Source organism: Dermochelys coriacea, chromosome 7 (genome assembly GCF_009764565.3).
Source record: "Dermochelys coriacea isolate rDerCor1 chromosome 7, rDerCor1.pri.v4, whole genome shotgun sequence".
Lineage (NCBI taxonomy): Eukaryota > Metazoa > Chordata > Testudines > Dermochelyidae > Dermochelys > Dermochelys coriacea.
The window spans coordinates 112898179-112914720 of NC_050074.1; the positions used below are offsets into that span (position 1 = coordinate 112898179).

Sequence of the window (16542 nt, forward strand, 5' to 3'; positions counted from 1 at the left end):
ATGTGAAGAGGTTCCACTCACCCCCACGTGCACCTCCTTGTGGCTAGATCTGAGAATTAGTTCTTGCCCATCTGGAACCCCTTTCCCTCAGCTACTCACACTGTGGCCCTTTAGGCCTCTTGTGAGAAAACCTAGTCAGGACAGAACCCCAGCACTTTCTCTCTCTCTCTCTCTCTCTCTGGATATCCTCCTTGACCCTGTCCAATCTCTTTCCAACTAGGAAGTGACTGTAGACCTCCTCCCTGCAGCCCCTTTCTGCTTTCACTTTCTGACTTTATACACCTGGCCCAGCTCCTCCCACAGCTAGGCTTCATCTTCAATTAGTGCTTAACAATCACTGGCTTCCCTCCAGGTGCAGCAGGTAAGGTTAATTGGTCCATTGTGACCCATATTACTCTATTGGGGGGGAGGGGTGGTGAACACCCCATCACAGTTACTTTCAATATGTGCCCAACAAAATTGTTTGGATACTGTACCCTTCTGCACTCAAAGACAGGGATATAACTCCATTGACTTCAATAAGATGTTTGCCTGGGCATCTGAGAGAAGAATTAGGCCTCCTGACTACTGGGATTTTTAAAACCAGAATGAAAAAAAATGTATTCTATCCCAACACTTTACAGCTATAAGCTCATTAGTAATAAACCCCACATTCTTCTGTTATAAAATGAGAACCAACATTATTATCTTATTTTATAATTGTCAAAAAATTCTTTGCTTCAATGACAGTTTTATCCTAAAATGCATATAAAGAGCTCTAGGAAGGTTATATACAAGTAACATAATAATTTAAGATTATTTGGTGTTGTATAATTATTGAATGTACAATTTCCTTCAACCTGAACATCACTGTTTTAACTTAGTTTGGTCTTAAGGGAAACCGACTGCATAGCAAACATATGTTAGCAGCACAAAGCTCCATATGATTTCAAACAGCTTGGCACAGTTGGCAGTTTCTGCTCCCAGGAAGCCCAAGAATGAAACAGCAGGTAGTGCTGCAGGACAGGAATGAAATGAATTAGCAGAGCTACAGGTATGCCAAGAAACTTGCATAATAGCTTCCGCCTACCTTATGCATGACTACATACAGTGATAGCAATCCACAAGTACCAAAATTCATTACACTTAAGAAAAAAGATTATAGCAATATAATCTAATGGATGAATCAGCACAGTTGCAAACATCAAGTAGTTTTGCTCTCTTTTGACCCTGAACGAAATGAAAGCTGCTGAAGGGATTTAAAAATTTCACAGATTTATAAACATTAAAAGGCTGACAAAGAGTCTAGTAATAAACAAAGGAATATTGTTGAAATATTTACTTGTGAAGCTAGTGGAACATAGAATAAGTAATAAAATAAAGCAGAAGCAGGAGACAATGTCATTTTTCAACTGTAAAAACATAAATATGGTTTACTCCATGTAAACTCAAAATGGCGCACCTACACTTTTGTACTTAACTCCTATTTTGAAAAATACATTATTTTGATGACCAGTGAATCACAGCACAGTGTGGTGATTATTCTTTAAAATAGCAAAAGGTGAAGCAAAGTTGGTTCAAAAATAACTTGCCAAATACTATTTTTACTATAGCTAAACATCATGGGTAAATAAATAAAAACAAAAAACACTGAGAAGCATCTTAATCTCAGGTTTCAGAAATTACCTTTATTTTTTTCTTATCATAGATTTCTGTTTTAAGAAGAAAACAAGTAAGAGCTTTAATCATGATTAAGTCTTTGCTTCGTTTTGTTAACATGTGAACTAGATATGTTCTATGCACCCTTCTCCCTGATCACTATTCCCCACAGTATCACCTCTATTTACATCACACTTCTAGAAAAGATATTCCAACAAAAAAGCAGTGGCATTTGAAAAACTAAATCCTCACCCCGCTGCTAAAGAAGAGAAAGGAATCTTTAATATAACAGATAGTGATCAGCTCAAAAGGGTAAGAAATAACTATTGGTCCTGCTGATTTCTTCACTGGGCATCCAATTCTGCCCATCATCATTATTCAATACTTTTAAATCTCAAATGGATTTTTGAAGGTTAAGAGGATATAGATTTCGCTGTTTAAGAGTACAAGTTATTCATAAACCACACTGTCTAGCACATAGCAATATCTGTGCACATACTACACAGCTTACTTTTCATTATGGAGGTAGTCATTTTGGAAACCATCCCAGTGAGTTCTGAAACAGCATTTCCATTATCTGGCAGCAACTCTCATAATAATCTACCTGATCTGATCTGTGCCAGATTGCTCTGCTAACTCTTTTGTCATGACCATTTTATATATAAAATACAATAAAATATATGGTTTCAGAGTAGCAGCTGTGTTAGTCTGTATTCGCAAAAAGAAAAGGAGTACTTGTGGCACCTTAGAGACTAACAAATTTATTAGAGCATAAGCTTTCGTGAGCTACAGCTCACTTCATCGGATGCATTTGGTGGAAAATCTCCCCACTGTATTTTCCATCAAATGCATCCGATGAAGTGAGCTGTAGCTCACAAAAGCTTATGCTCAAATAAATTTGTTAGTCTCTAAGGTGCCACAAGTACTCCTTTTCTTTTTAATAAAATATATATTATACTTAGTGTGATGGGATCCCTGGGGTGTAGCCTGAGACTGTGGGACTGCTGTGCCCCCTTAACTCTCCAGCCTGGGCTGTCTCTCACAATGCTTTGCTAGTGAGGCAGCAAGCCCCTCCAGGCGCTGTTATCACTCAGCACAACAGCATCTGGAGCCCCACATCCAGCTAGATTGCATGGATGCTCCCAGAACCACTCATGAATCACACAGAGAAAGGCATCAGCTGAATACCCCCAGCTACCAGCCTTGTACATCAGGAATATACCATCTTGCACTGCTCAAGACAAGTGGAAAGTGGATATACACCAGCCTTTGTAAACCTGAGCAGATTTACCAAATACTTCAGGCAAACTCACGGGTAAAGATAAACAGTAAAACAAGTTTATTGACTACAAAAGATAGATTTTAAGTGATTATAAGTGACAGACAAAAAGTCAGAGTGGTTACCAAAATAAAATAAAATATAAGCAGGCAGTCTAAACTCTCCACCCTATTAGCCTGGGCAACATCTAAATTAAGCAGTTTTTCTCACCCCACTGCATATTGCAGTTCATAGTATACAGGTTTCACCCTTGAAACCTGGGCCACTCTCCCCTATTTGAGTCTTCTCAGTGTCCTTATTGCCTGCAGCATAGATGCAGGGAGGAGAAAAGGCAAAGCATGTAGCCTCTGTGTTCTATTTTGTAACCTTAGTCATGTGCTTGGAGAACACAACACAGGCATATCTGGTGGGCATTGCTAAGTCACAAGGTGAAGCAATACCTCAGTGTGTCTCCTGTGAGTGAGTCATTGAATTGTAACTCCTCTGCTGGACAATGGCTGGTGATATCTGTTCAGCGCCCACCTGGGCATTGGTTACCTCCCTTGCTGTCTCTGGAGAACTCATAACTGGGCACTTCCCAAACCCACCACATCTTTTAGTGAAAACCATACAACACAATTCTTATAATTTCATAAGCATTGATATAAATATTTAGATAAGAGCAATGGCTTTCAGCAGATCATAACCTTTCCTCTGATACCTCACATGGCATGCTTTATATGCAATATCACAATTATATATAAATGAGGAATATGGGGGTTACAGGGTGGTCCCCAGAGATATAGAGTGTCACACTTAGCATTCAAAGGATTAATGGAGCACACACAGCTATTTTCTGTTCAAGGCCATTTTGTAAGAATAGATACAACACAGTTTTGTAGAACAATCTGGCACAAATCAGATGAGGTGGATTACAATGGGAAATGCTCCCTGATCATGGAAATGCCAATTTAAAGTGATCTGGGATGATTTCCAAAGTGAACACCTCACTAATGAAGCATATATATACACTCTCACACCCCTTGCATTCACTTGGCTGGCATTCTGGGAAACTCTAGCATTCTAACTGAAAGAGGTTGACAGGCCTAACTGGAAACACAAAGCAAACTCAATGGATTCTGTAATGTCAGGATTGTTTTATTTCTCTTGGTTCAAAGCAACTTGAAAAGAAGCAGATGTGTTCAGCTGCTGAGTGGAGAATGCTCACTAGTATGAAATATACATGGTCATTTCACTTGAGATGTCAGATTAAATTTAAACTGCGACCTTAATAATGAAAATTTATCAGCTAGTATACTAAAGTACCCATTATTTACTGGTCCTGATCCTAAAAGCGACTTGTCTGGGCAGACCCTTATGTCCACATTGAGTCCATTAAATTGGAATTCTTCCCAGGCAGACTGCTTTGCAGGATTATAATCTCAAAGATTACCAATGTGACTCTTACCTGATTGACCAGGGGGTGGGACTCCTGATGATCCTCTTGGTAGACATAAAAATACAGTAAGGACCGCTGCTTTGTTTCCTGAACAAGGCTCAATGGCAATTGATTTAGGAGCGCCCTGAAAAAGAAGATCATTTTGTAATGTGTGATACAGACTATTTTCCATTTCTACTTTAATCTGAGGCCCAGTGATGCTGGTCTACACATGCTTTTCTAAACTAGTCCCTCACATTTACAGACTGTACCATCCCACTTTTATTGACTTAAATATGGGCTTTAATAGACAACACTGCATATCTAATTTAATGGAAAAAATGATCACAAACACCAGAAAATTGTATTTACCAGTTTGTTTCTCAACAAACTTAGTGATGTGAACTTTAGTCACAGCAAGCAGAAGCTTTTGCTCAGACCTGGTACAGTGGAATCTGAGAGACAGTACCACAATGTTTCCCGTATTTTCATAATACTAAAAACGGAGTGAAACAACTCCAACTCTGCATACCTCTATAATCTAGTCTCATTTCATGTCACCCAATCTGTGTCACTCACAGTGATGCTGATGACCCATCCAGCCATTTCTTTGATAACTATATCCTTGTCTTTTTCTATGGCACCCATGGAATGCCCTCCTTTTCTGGCCTGCCCATCAACCAACAATCCTTCATTCTATCCCCCCAAAAGACTCACTTCTATCACTATGTCCACAAGAAGTGACTCAATAAAATAAAATAATAAAATAAATAATAAATAATAAATAATAATAATAATAATAAATGGACAAATATAAACTTAGTCATAAATAAATACGTCAGTCCATAAACATATACAAATCTTGTCATTCCCTCTTGGATTTTCCACAGCATCCTGTCTGTCTCCTTTGTTTGTTTTCTTTGGTTAGTGTGCGAGCTCTCTGGGCAGGGACTCCCCAGATTTCATGTGATACACAGTAGTGAGCTCAGTGTCAACACTTAAATAATAAGTGTAGTAACTGTTGGCAAATGCTGTTTTTGTAGTGGACACCTCAATATGCTTTCTTTCATACAAAACCGAGACTACCATGGATTAGATCCACAAGGGGCCAGAGGCACTTTAGGCACCTAAGTTCAAAATTTATATCCTCAAAGTCCCTGCTCAGTTGTTGCTCAACCCTGTAGGTGCCTAAAGTACCTAGGCACTTGGGTTTCTGATGGTAAAATACTCAAGGTGCCTTAATTTCTGCCAATGTGCAAGTGCAAAATTGCCTAAATCCTGATGTCACTGAGCTTCTCAGTGCCTAATCCCTGACAGGATCTTCAAACTAGGTGTTCTCTGCCTATCTTGTTGGTGGGCCTGCTCAAGAAGGTGTTCTCAGAGGCCATGTACGGGATCAGATCTCCCACAAAACACAGCCAACAGCAGCAGGGGATGGCCCCTAATACCAAAGAGCGCATCGGTTATAGCACTCACAAGGAATGTGAGTGAGATGGATTCAAATCCTCATTCTGCCTGATTTGGAGCAGGATCAAGATCCAAATGAATGCCTCAAACAGTGCACAATAGGCACTGGATAAGAGAAAAAAAATGATTCTGTTGGGTTTAAAGGCACGCACACCAAAAGGCTGACTTGGCTTAGGCACTTAAATCCAGGCAAGAGTTCATGTTTGTGAACCCTAAGTGGAGGGAGGCATTTCTCTCTGACCTAGAGTTAAGGACCTAACTCCCTTAGAGGGGTGGGTATTAGGTCACACCCTTCTCAGCATTTCCTCTTGGCTAGTTTAGTAGGCAACTTCCCTCCCAGCATATTGGCTTTAGTGAATCCCATTCTTAGGCTTGTAGCTCTCCTAATGCATCATATAAGGAACCTGGGTGCCTGACTCGGGGCTATGAAAGCCACTTGGGGTCAGGACACATTAGGTATTGTAGCACTGAGTCTAAAGCTCCCTTTGTGGATCTAGCCCAATACCTGTCATGGCAATGGATTTGTGTAGTTATAAAGCTTTTTCCTTTTATTAGTCTCATAAACCTGTTCATTTAAAATTAACTATCGGAATAAATGGTCGCAGCCATAGTCTTCTTGAGTAACCAAGCCTCAAGCCTCTAGCAACTGAAGAAACACAGAGCAGCATACAAAGCCAAAAAGCGATAAGGTTCTAAAATGAGTATTTACAATTAGTCATGTTTCCATATTTTGTGCTAAGTGATACGCATTTCCCATTTCAGAGCTTAAATGTTTAATCAAGCACTGAGGATATTTCTAAAAATGTTAGGTCAAAATCAGCATAAGTATTCATTTCTCTTTCTTGTCTGTAAATATTTAGAGAGTGAGCCGGTCATGTTGCAAGGCGAAAGAGAGAAATCTGAATGTTCTGATTTGAGATTCAAAGCCATTAAACTTTTCCATTTACATGCAAAATGCAAAGTACATATAAATGTCAACTGGTTCAAATATACTAAGAGGAATGATAGTTTAGGCAAGTTAAATATGCTGCAAACTACTGGATATAAAGGGAAGAAAATAAATTCACTTCCATCATGAAAAGCAATTATTAGTTTCTATTTAACTACCTCCAAGTAACCAAAATTTATTACAGTTCATCAGAGATAAGAATTGAGAGCAAATGGCAGTAAATTTAACAATAGATAAATGTTATTTTCAGTACATAGGTGGCAAATATTTTAGAGGTATTTTTGTAGATGTATTTAGTCTAATCTAGTCTAACTTCAGATTGGCATAATCTAGTGGATAACAAATCAAAATGTATTAAAATCCCTCACATCTGATTAATCCGCCTTCCCCCTCAACCCCTCCGCCACAACATAAGAACAGTTATGATTTTTGTAGCATCTACCAAAGGAATGTAGATGAAATTCATCCAATTGCAGCAGTTAAATTCAAAATGAGACCTCTGTCATGCTTAGGCTTTTTGCTGGTCCTTTGAACAGGGGTCGGAGCAGCTGATAAAAAACAGAACCAGATCCTCAGGTTATGTAAACTGGTGTAACTCCACTGACTTCAGTAGAGCTATAATTATCCACACCAGCCAAGCATCTGGCCTCTTATTTCTGGAGCTCTGGAGTCCTCTCCTATCATAACAAAAACATACAAGAAAAATAAAGGAGATATTTTAATGTTAGCTTCACTAGATTCACACACTAAAAAGAAATGCCATTTTCTTATCGGAAGAGTTTTCTTTTAAAGTTTTTACAACTGCATTACAAATCAAGGAGAATTGTATAAAAACTATAAGAGTAGTTATTATCATAATCAATATTTACTACAGTAGTGCTTAATCAACTAAGAAATGGGCTGCTTTGTGCTAGGCACTGTACAGATAGAGTGGCAGACAGTTTGTGCCCCAAAGAGCTTACAGTCTAAAGAGAGAAGACTGGTGGAAAGGGCTATACCTTATGAGTAGAGTGAACAATATAATAGTGGCAAACATCACTTACTCCTGGGGGAATTCTGCACCAAAGAAATTAAAAATTCTGCACACAATATTTTAAAATTCTTCAAAATTCTGCATATTTTATTTGTCAAAATAAGAAAATATAATCACACCAGTTTTGACAATTGATTTCAAAATACCAGTCAGCAAGTATGTTTGTAACAATACAGACAACAAAAAAGATTCAGGAAATGTTTTTTGACAAATAGATTCCTTACTAGGCATATTAATACAGAACTTTGAGTAATAATTCATTTAAACTACAATACAGAAATGTATTTTCCGCACCCTTTGGAAGCAGTGCAGAGGCTTGTGGGAGTCAAGGGTAATAGAGGAGCTGAGGGAGAGGGAAATAATTGCTGGGAAGGCGCCTGGGAGTGAATCTGGAGGGTTTTTGGGTGTGGGTGGAAGAAGTATGGAACAGACTTTTTTGTGGGGGAGGGATTGTTAGACCCTGGCTGACTCCTGCTCTCTCCCATTCAGTCAGGTACATCTGCCTATGTCCCTGAACCCTCACTCAGTCACCCCTTCTCCCTCCATCCCCATTTGTCCCTGCACTCCTCTCCCATCCCCATGTGCCCCTGCAACCCCATTGAGTCACCCCTTCCCCATGTGTCCCTGTACCCTCTTCCTCCATCCCACTGTGTCCTTGCACTCCCTCCCCCATCTCCATGAGTCCCTGCACACCCACTCAGCCACCCTCCTCCCGTGTCCCTGCATCCCCCTCCCCTCTGTCCCCACATGGCCCTGCACCCCTTGACCCTGTCCCCATGTGGACCTCCACTCAGCTACCCCATCCCCATGTGATCCTGCACCCCCATCCCATTCGGCCCTTGGCTCAATGTTGTCACCTCACTAGCTCCTGTGCCCCTGCCCCAGGCTGTCACCCCTACTAGCCATTCTGGACTCCAGTCTATGTGACCCCCCCAGAACCCCATATACCTCGCTCTGTCTTCTCCCCCATATCCCATGCCATATCCCTCCTCACTTGGCGCTGTGGGCAGGGTGCTCTGAGGAAGGCTGCCACTGACCCTCCCCCTCCACAGCTGGTTGCTCTGGCCCAGAGCCAGCTGCCCTCTCATCTGGCATCACAATATCCCCTGGTGGGGAAAAGGTGTAACTGCAGCACCTCTCCATTAGAATCTATTTTCTTCAGAGAAAAAAATCTGCAGGTGACATGAATTGTGTGTGTGTACAGTGCCACAGAATTTCCCCAGGAATCAGTGTAGCGAGGACACCGTCCACCTGGCTCCCTCTTGTGGCCAAAGCATTTTCAATAGCATCCTCTATCTGCCCTCTTAGAAGATCCATGTAGATGGTCTCAGGGTAACCATCAGCCCGCCCCTGAAACTGAGTCAGTAGCCCAAAAGTAATTCAAGGTAGTCCTCAGTGTCCCAAACACAAGTTCCATCATAACACCAGCATAGTTTCTACTATGCTTCCACTGACCATGTTGCCTTTATTCTGCCTAGCAGAAACCTAGCCTTCCAGTTCTGCCTTATTTCCTCTGTCAGCATGCACCTGGTTCTGAGAGGGAAGTTTCTGAGGTTGACAGACACACTATCAACCTCTGGAACTCCTTTCCAGAAGGTGTTGTGAAGTCTAACACTATAATGGGGTTCAAAAGGGAGCTAGATAGATTCATGGAAGATAGGTCCATCAATGGCTATTAGCCAGGATGGGCAGGTATGTTGTCCCTAGCCTCTGTTTGTCAGAAGCTGGGATTGGGTGATAGGGCATGGATCACTTGATGATAACCTGTCTGTTCATTCCCTTTGGAGCACCTGCCATTGGCCAATGTCAGAGGACAGGATACTGGGCTTGATGGACCTTTGGTCTGACCCAGTATAGCCGTTCTTATGTTCTTATATATACTCCTCTCATTCTGAAAGCTCCTCCCAATGGGCCAGCAGAGAGGGGAGCCCTGCAATACAGAGTTCCAGCTCCAGGGCCCTTAAAGTAACAGTGTCCTGGTATCTTCCCATCCCACTGCTAACTCCACATCCTCTCTTCCAGTTTTGGCCAATTCCTGAGCCTGTGCTCACACCAACATCCCTGGGACACAGTCTTTTGTCCCCCTTAGGCTTAAAGGGACAGCATATCCCATTACAATCATGTTCATACAATAATATTTTTTGCAGGAGTAGGTTTAGTTATGAATGGATGAGCTAAATGGATAGAAAAGTGAAGGGAGAGTGGACACTGAAGGGAAAGGGGGCAAAAGGGAATGGGAAGGGGAGAAGACGGTAAGAGAGGCAAGTGCAGAGTTAGACTGTATGCTAATAGGAAGTAGTTTGATGTAGTGGATCGGCCACTGGATCTGGAAACTTGAATTCTATAGGCCCTGTCTATAGCCTATTATGTGACCTTGGCAAGGTCTTCACCTCTCTGTGCTTGTTTCTTTTAACCTTTGTCTATTTAGATTGTAAGCTCATTTGGCCAGGGAATGTCTCTCAGTGTGTGTTAGGACAATCTCAATTAGAGTCTCTCGGTGCTACTGAAATGCAAACAGTAAACAAAAATAAAAACAAATAAATAATTAACAATAAATAAGCTTTTCTGGGCATGGACTGTCTTAATATATATCTGTACTGCACACAGCACAATGGGGTCACAATCCTGATTGGGTCCTCATTTAAAACAAACAAAACACCAACTATTAGAAATAGTTGGTGTAAGCCACCTGACCTGGCCTTCCCTCTTATTTGTGACAAACCAAATAACAACAATCTTAGTCCCCTTATTAAGAAAGACAGTGAAAGTAAAATCTTTATTTGCAAAAGTAAATGTATGCAGGCACACAATTCCAAGGAACAAATTTACCATTATACATTTTATTTATTTGATGAAGAAAACATAAGTCAAAATTGATATATTTTCTATTGCTATTGTACTATAAAAATTCCCATAAAACAAGCACTCTCCTTTTCTGTTTGAAGTTTGCACTAATTTCTTTCAAAACATGAATTGGTTCAAATGGTATTATTGTTAACCATTTTCACCAGAAGTTCATCCAAAATCAAATACAGTAGGAATTCTATTTTTGCCCTCCAAATGATGCATTTTTTATAGAATGTTAAGACTAAGAAATCAGAGGCAGTATCTTACTGTAAGTCATTCAGATTCTCTAGCAAAAAACTACAGAAGCATAGAGCAAATGATAATAATTTAGATACCCTGAGGTTTGTCAGTTGTTTAAAGATAAATACATAATCATGAATCAAAGTTATTTCACAGTGACATAACATGTTCTCTGAAATGTGCAATTTATCATGCATTTTCCACATCTTCTCTGGAAAAGATAAGGCATGTGTTTGTTTGCCCAAAGCACTTAGCTTCTGTGATTTATTTACTGGAATTGTCATATTTTATACAAAAAGGAGCAACTGTTATGTTGCACCAAAAGTCAGCAATGAGAATCAGAGTTAATAAAACATTAACCCTGGAAGCATACAGTTCTCTTACTATCAACTTTCTTCTGATTTTAGACTATTTTTTAAAGAAAAGATGAACACATTAGGATTATTTCCTTTTTATTTTCCAAGTTTGTTCTTATTTTTAGTTAGGGTTCAAAAAGTCTTACTCTAACTTTATTCTGTCCATGATGCTTGCAAATGCACTGCTCTTCATATAAACGAATGAGTGAATAGTCTTCAAAGCAGTTGTCAGAACATTGTGGTTTATCCCTGAAAAGTTTGCACCCTGAAGTCATACCACATTGTATCCCCAGCATAACAACGCCTTCCACACCCATGTGGTTCCCAGGACTCCAACTTTCCCCCAGAACTCTTCCTGGTGTAGCTAAAAGGGGCATCAGGACTCAGCCCTTTTCCTGGTGCCGGAGGCTGAACATAACACATGATAGTATGTGAGAGTGATATTGCTGACATCACACCTCTCTCACAGACGGTGAAGGTGAAAGGGTGGGCATGTGAAATGGAGAGAGGAAGGGTGCGAGAGAGGGGAAAGGAAAACAAAAGGAAAGGTGAGTGAACGGTGGATTCTTTGTCCACTCTGAGTATTTATTACAGAACAGTCTGAAAAAATTATTTATTTCCTGGAAAAAGGAGAGATGACCATCCTCGGTTTGGGAAGAGGAAAATCTAATATCCTACTAAAAATATTAGCTCTTAGATGTCTTGGAACAATCTGCTTTAAGGTGAAGATAGAAGGACATAACGTTTGAAATAATTTCAGATATTTTTAAATGCACAAAACATAGCTCCATCAGTTTGGCAGTTTAGTAGTAATACAAATAAGCTGCTTCACAGAAATCAGCATTTAAAAATTCCAGCACAGTAAGAGGCTAGTAATGTGATAGTGACAGTGAACTCAGCCTTATGCTGCTCAGCACTGACTCATCTGAGCATCACAGCTGCAAGGGTGTTTGACTTTTGAAGGAGCTGCATCCAGGCATCTTTGGTGGGCAGCAAAAGACAGTGGATTTGAAGGGATGAAAGGAGTAAGGATAAGGATGTGGTGACAGTGAGGAAGGATCTATGGATCTGCTGGAAGGATTGGGAGGGTCTCCCAACCATGAAAAAATTCTCATTATAGGTTAACTGGAGGTTCCAATTTGATCATCAATGAAACTGTATTTGCTATTCTTACAAAGCCATGAAAATGGAACGTATAAAAGGTTTTGGATCAATCTACATTCAAAGAAGAGATGTCTTATCTAAGTGCTGTAGGACTTGAAATTTTCAGTACTTAATATTTTTTTCTGTTCAGGCTTTTTAAGTTAGGAGCATCTAATTTTTAAAAGTGTATTATTATACCATAAGACAAATAAATCACATATGTCTAAATGGCTGCAAACTGATGCCAAAAATGCAATTAGAAAATTGAATCAAGGAATTAAGGATTAATGTGGGTATGTTATACCTGTCAGCAGTAATAAGTATTTTGACAAGAACAGAATAAAGTTTGACAGTATGCACAAATACCGATCTGATATATGACAGAAGTATTAAAAATGCAAACAACTATACATAAATAACTAACGTTTCTTAACTAAAATGGTTTAATGCCATTGTTATCAGAATTAATCCATAACTATAAATGAGTCTCTAACAGCTTAAATAACTTATGCTTTGCAGTTTAATCGTAATTTATATTGATGTAAAATTTAACTTTTAATCATATTATTAAAACTGAATTAATTTCATGAACACCAAATGAAGTAAGCATGATGGCTTGGCAAAAAAGTAATCAAGTGTGCAAATATGACAGAACTAACATTGGGATTCAAAGTCTCAGCAGCAGATTGAGAAAAGGGAAGTTCTCTGCACTCCTTTTGAAGAATTGAGTGATACAGGATAGGAGGAACAGGGCAAGATAGGTATTCATATTTTTATTTTCTATTATATCTAGGTTTTGATCCTGTGCAAATAACTGTGATATCCAAGTGCCTTTAAGAAGGCAATGTGGCTTGCAATTTTTTTAAAAAGGGAGTAAAATGATTTAAAGGACACATCTTCAGACCATACCCAGCAGGACTACCTGGTTACTGGGTGAGGCAAGGGGGAAATGGAAAAGGCATCCTCCTCCCAAGTTCATAGATTAGCTATGAAGCCATTTCATAGAGGCTACATCTGCTCCATTACTGAAGTAGCCTTGAGCATCCCTTAAATGGTTCCATCACATTGGGAGGAGAAGGATGTTGGACCTGTTATATTAATTTAGAAGGTTTCAGAGTAGCAGCCGTGTTAGTCTGTATTCGCAAAAAGAAAAGGAGTACTTGTGGCACCTTAGAGACTAACAAATTTATTAGAGCATAAGCTTTCGTGAGCTACAGCTCACTTCATCGGATGCATCCGATGAAGTGAGCTGTAGCTCACAAAAGCTTATGCTCTAATAAATTTGTTAGTCTCTAAGGTGCCACAAGTACTCCTTTTCTTTTTATTAATTTAGAAGGAAGATATGGGCTAAAGGTGTTAACATAACCAAGTAGCTGTTCAACATTAAACAGTGTTAAACAATATCCAGGATTTAGTATACAGATATCTTACCCCTACTTAGCACTATGGAAAACATACTATTAAAAATCTTTTAAATTTTTTATTAAAAATACAGAAAAAAAGAAAAACAATTAAAGCTTTTGAAATGTAAAGTATTAAATAAGGTTTTTATTTTAACAACATTTTTATTCCCTTTCCCTGTAGACAGTTTTTGGAAGGCAACTCCCCCTTTTAGATGGTATTAAAGATTGGAATAACCATTATTTTGGGAAAAAGTAGTTAGTTGAGATGATGTTGCTGCTGCTGTTGTTAAATTTTAATTTTTAAAGGAAAAGCCCTCTTGTCTGACAGTTTTTTAGGTGATATTAAAGGTGGTAATAACTGTTATTTCAGGTGGTGTTTGGGAGTTAGCTGTAAGCTGGTAGCGATGGGGAAGTTATTTGGTCCCCTTCTTCTTGGTCAGTTTTGGTTAGGAAACCTTTTAGGATCAGGATGAGGAAGGCCTGGTGTCCCAGGGAATGGTGGAGGTGTCAGCCAGGATGGTTAAGCTCACTCCAGTAGCAACTGTCTGTTCTTTTTGTTCTTTCATACTTTCCCCACAAGTTCTCTTTCTTAAAGGACCCCAAAAGGGAATAATGGGTGGTGAAGCTACACAGTCCCACATTATTTTGTCCACCAATTAGGCCTAATAGCTGACATATCAGTTTTGGCTCATTGACTTTTGGATTCACATTTTCTGCTTTTGGCTCAGATTAACTTGGCCTTTTTGGTTAGAGTAAGTCATTTATTCTGTCTCCCTTTCATACTGTTCCCAGTCAACATTTGCTATTGTAGGTTATTGTGATATTTTATGAACCGTTACATACTTTTTACAGCTGAGATCACAATTCAGATAAATTTGTAGGCCAAGTTGTCACAACAGAACACATCCAATGGCCTGCCTCTGCCCTGTCCCTGTTGACTTCCAGTATGCTGCTATGCAGAGGGACCCCACAAAGGTAAGCTCTGTGCCATAAGAATGAAGAAATACCCCTTGTGTTCCCCTCTCAATACAAGCCCCTCCCCTTTGCAGCAGAACCACACCACTACCACTTCCTCAGGAATAATCACAGCCACAGAGGAGGGTGGGAGCTGAAAACTGAGGCAAAGGGAATGATGTGTATAACTGAGAACTAAAATACAGTAAGTAGGTTCTGTTTTCTTACAATGCCAATATTACTGCACATTGCCATCCTAACTGTTAGTTGTATAGTAACGTTAATTATTTACTTATTTAATATTTTTCTGCCCACCCAAAAGCGCTGGCTCACTTTTGTTTTTTAAAAAAAGAGTAGTACAAAATGAATAATTTATGACAATGCACCTATTACAAAAAAGCTTTCACCAGACACAATCTATGCACCAGGTGGAATGTTCTTGGGGAAATACTGCAACAGAATATTTAAGCAAGGACAGAGCCTGGGCATAGATTTGGGGGCTGGCGTAGGAATCAATAACAAATCTCTGTAGGCCACCAGGTTTCCACTCTAATCACAAGCATCCACTAATGATTTCCCTTTAGTCCATGAGACGCAGTTTCTTCCTTATGCAGTTAGCCAATAGAACTCCTTCTTTCAGACTAACCTACGAGAATGGTACTGAGCCTGATTATAATCAATTCTATACCGTAGCTTTGTTCAGCTGAGGATTTCTCAGTGATTTACAACTTTAATGTATTAAACCCAACTAACCCCGATGAGGTAGATAAGTATTATTACACATTTTAAAGCAGTTGTGCTAGAGGAGACTCTCTGGAGCTTCTTATAATTCTGCCACCAAGCTAAAGGGAGAGTTGAGATGATTTCCCTGCCTCTACAACTTAGACACCCCTGCCAGAGACGATTTATCTTGAGGGCTCATAAATATACTTCTGATAAGCACATTTTTGCCTTCAGAATGAACTAATTTGCTCTTATGGAAAGTCCTATGGTTTGTAATAGGGATTAAGCCAATAGGGTATATAGAAATATAATAGGACTCTGAAGAAATTACTCCAAAACCCTACAGTAGAAAATCTATTAGAGAATGATATGTGTTTCTTAACCATTTCTATATGTTCTGAACCATTCAACAGATTTCTTTTAGCAGGGATATAATTATTTAGTTTGATTCAAAACATGCATAGAGATATTATAATTTACCAATAAGTTCTATAGTAATTTCCCACAAGGGAATTCCACCTATTTGAAACAAAAAATAAATAAATAAAAACATACCCGAGGCAAAGATCATTTGTCCATTATCACACAGATCATCATTGGTTACTCTCTTGTGCAGGCTACCTATGCCACAGGCTACACAGCAGAAGGGAAAGCAGGCTCTGCAAATCCACTGCTTCCCAACTCCTATCACAGGTGGGAGGAAGAGGGCAGGTATGGTTCCATCCTATCCAACTTGCTAGCAAGCCCAATTGTAGTTGCATCCCATGTGATCCATGCTGTGCCAGGTATAGGCCCAGCACAGTTTACTTCCTACCTGCAGTAACAAGTAGACTAGAGGCAGATTGTGATTCTGAGTCACACACTGGTTCCTGGGTTGCTCCAGAGGTAGCACAACTACTCACCTCCCCTTGTTCAAAGCAGACGATCTAGCCCATAGTGAGTCAAAACAAAAACCAGAAGCCCTAAATAATGATCTCCTGCTCTAACCACTAGAGACAAACTTCACTCTCCTGTCCTAGAATCACTAAAAATGAGTAAAATTTGACCAGTATTTAGAAAATCTATGCCAGTTAGCAAATGCCCTGGACGTATC

At 39.6% G+C, this 16542-nt stretch overlaps 1 protein-coding gene across 3 annotated transcripts in view; it reads right to left on the reverse strand.

Moving 5' to 3' along the window:
* ATRNL1 (attractin like 1) overlaps positions 1 to 16542 on the reverse strand; it is a 1048037-nt gene that overhangs the window by 80029 nt on the left and 951466 nt on the right. For all 3 annotated transcript variants that reach the window (XM_043518640.1, XM_038411471.2, XM_043518642.1), the window contains one exon: positions 4365 to 4479. The gene's annotated coding sequence lies outside the window, so the exon portion shown is untranslated. The remainder of the gene's footprint in view (positions 1 to 4364; positions 4480 to 16542) is intronic.